Source organism: Pan troglodytes, chromosome 17 (assembly GCF_028858775.2).
Source record: "Pan troglodytes isolate AG18354 chromosome 17, NHGRI_mPanTro3-v2.0_pri, whole genome shotgun sequence".
In the NCBI taxonomy this organism is placed as follows: domain Eukaryota; kingdom Metazoa; phylum Chordata; class Mammalia; order Primates; family Hominidae; genus Pan; species Pan troglodytes.
The window spans coordinates 69,359,513-69,362,859 of NC_072415.2; positions in this window are offsets into that span (position 1 = coordinate 69,359,513).

The window sequence follows — 3,347 nt, forward strand, 5'->3', positions numbered from 1 at the left end:
CGGAGTGCAGTGGTGCGATCTCAGCTCACTGCAACCTCCTCCTCCTGGGTTCAAGTGATTCTTACGCCTCAGCCTCCCAAGTAGCTGGGACCACAGGTGTATGCCACCACACCCAGGTAAATTTTTTGTATTTTTAGTAGACATGGGGTTTCACCATGTTGGCCAGGCTGGTCTCGAACTCCTGATCTCAAATGATTTGCCCACCTCGGCCTCCCAAAGTGCTGGTATTACAGTGGTAAGCCACCACATCCAGCCTGGATTTTATTTTCTATTAGTTGTTAAGAATTTTAAAATTTTAAATTCAACAGAGATATTGGCCTGCAATTTTCTTTTTTTTAAATAATGTTTTTGTCAGGTTTTGGCATCAGGATTATATTTGCCTTATAAAATGACTTGAGAAGAATTTCTTCTTCCTCTTTCTGAAAGAGTTTGGGTAAGATTGTGCTATTTTCCCGTAAATATTTGATAAAAGACACCAGTGAGGCCATGTAAGCTTGGTGTATTCTTTGTGGGAAGGGTTTTAATAATTATTTCTATTTTTTTAAGACATAGGGTTATTCTATATATCTTGCATCAGTATTTGTGAGGTGCATTTTTTTCAAGGAATTTGTTAAGTTCACCTAAATACTTGTCAAGTTTATTAGCATAAAGTTCTCCATAATATTCCCTTATCCTTGAATGTCTGTAGGATTTGTAGTGTATCCCCTCTTTCAATGTTGATATTGGTCATTTGTGTACTCTTACTTGTTTCTTAAGCAATTCAGCTAGGTGTCTGTCAAGTTTGTTGATCTTTTAAATGACCAACTTTTGGACTTCTTAATTTTTTCTATTGTTTGTCTGTTTTCTATTTCATTGGTTTGTGCTCTCTAGTGTTTCCATCCTTCTACTTACTTTGCTGAGTTCTGTTATGTTTTTCTGAAGATTATTTTCATTTGTTTGTCTGTTTGTTTCATAGTCAGCAAACATGGCTGGATTCAAACTCAAAACTCTGTTTCTCTTAAGTGGGCAGTAACAGAATTCTTAGTTCAGTTTGTTTAGCCTTCACTGGGCTGCTCAGAGTATGCCTAATCTATGCATAGTTCAGGCATTAGCCAGGATCTTGAAGAGACTTTATACACGAATTTAAAATCCCCCTCCTATAGCTCTCTCCTTTCTAGGATTCGCTCTTTCATTTTGCAGCTGCTGTGGGCACCCCAAACTCTGCTGGTTCTTCAATACATTAAGGCTGCAGGTTTTCTGTCTGAGTTTTAGTTGTCTTACTTGGCTTCAAGTGGGGTCTGCCCTCAGATGAAACCTGTAAGCAAAGGAAAACTCACCAGTGCTTTTTCCTTCTTCTCAGTTCAGGTTTCATTTCTCTCCAGGGTGGACCTGCTTTTGGCTGCTTCCAGTGCTTTCAGGCAATTGTTTCTTTGTATTTTGTTCATAGTTTATGGTTGTTATTTGCAGGAGGGTTGATCCAGTAGGAGCTTATTCTCCACTATCAGAAGCTGTAAGCTCTAGTTTTTTCACTTTTAATTTCACTCCTCTCCCTGTGTCTGATGGTTCTGTTTGTAAGCAGGAATTTGGCTAAATTTCTAGTGCCAGGAGCAAAACCAAGGTACTTAGATAACTCACAAACTAGATCAGTTGGTTTCTGGGTAACTGAGCTCACTATATCAATAGTCCTTCAAAAGTAGAACTCCTGCTTCATTGTACTGTAGGAGTCCATATCTAATTGGGACTAGACTAAGCAAAATTGGGAAGTCCATTTAATTTGTCTTCTTGGAATTTATTCTTCAGCACCTCTCCCCAGAGTCATTATGGTTCCTTCTGCCTGAATAGAAATGCCCCCCTGGATCTCTAGATTTTTCTCTCCTCTCTTTTAGCATCTATCAAAACTCTCTCTTCCTCCCCGCCACTCCTGGAGCCTGGTGTCCCTTTCCTCAGTTGAAGCTAGTAAAGGACTGAAACCTAGTTCTGTGGCAGTGACAATGGGCTAATGTACTCTCTTTCACAAGATAAATCTCCACAGTGACCATCCTGAAACCATAGAATGAATTACAGAAGGTAGAGTAATCCAGCCCCCTCATTTTCACTGTTGAGAAAATGGATTTCCAGATAGTATAAATAACTGGTCCGAGGTCATGTGCTAGTGGGGTTGGGACTAAAATCCTCATTCCTGACTATGAGTTGGCTCAGGAGTGGCTTCAAACATCAAGTCCAGTGGCAGGGTGTGGAAGGGGACAGCATTGCTGCCTTCTGCATGGTTGACTTCACTCCTAGACATGGGCAGTCAGCACTCAATTACCCAGTGGGTTCACAGTGTTCCTACTGTATGATAAGAATTGACAAAAAGAAGTAAGGATGTCTTCCTGAAAAAGAGAAAACTGAGAGGGGATATATCAAAGTCTGAGTGGGAATGTAGGCACAATCTGTGCGGTTTAATTCAACAGAACCATGACCAATGGATTAAAGATGCAACCATTTTCAGCTTAAGACAAAGAAGGATTTTCTAACAACTAGAGCTGTCTACAAATGGAAGAGCTGGTGGTTAAATTTCCTTGGAGCAGCAGATAGTGACTTCTGTACCACTGGAAGCTTTCAAATAAGGCTCAACTGGGACAGTTTGGGAAGGGTCCCTTTATTGTATGGGAGATTGGAATAGATTCCCTCGTAGTCCTTAATAATTGTTGGATTCTAGGTTTTGATGATGGGAGACCTTTTTGTGCTCCTCAACATCATACAGCACAGACACCTATCTACCCTCTAGAGAGAAAGGTGCCTTCTGGATGCCCTAATACATGTCCTCCCTCTCCCAACCCATACACATGTGATTTGGTGTTGATTGGGGTGGTGTGGTTTGGCGTGGTGAGGGGTGGTTTAGTGTGGGGTGGTGCGTTGTAGTGTAATGTGGTGTGATAGGTTGTGGTCTGGTGTAATGTGATGTGGGGTGATGTGATATACTGGGCTGTGTTGTGGGGTTGTATGGTGTGATATGAGAGGAATCATGGTCAGAGTCTTCTAGCAGCTGTGCAGCTTCATTGAGACAACGACCAAATTGCATTGGAGTAATGTTGGCAGTCAAGAGGAAGTGCCAATTTAGTGATTTCCTTAGCAGAACTGGCCGCATCTTTTACAAGAAAGCACATCTTCTTTGTCATCCTGAGGCTAGAGTGTGGAACAATTTGGCAGCTGTAGTATTTTATGTCATACAAAGTGTACAGATATCAGGCCACATACAGCACTTCTCACCCATCCATGCTACCCACCTCACCAACTACAGGGCAGAGTCAGGCATTAAACTGAAAATAAATGTTATCTATTATATTGTAGTTTTTTAAAAAGTGAGTTTTTTAAAGTTTCTGCTA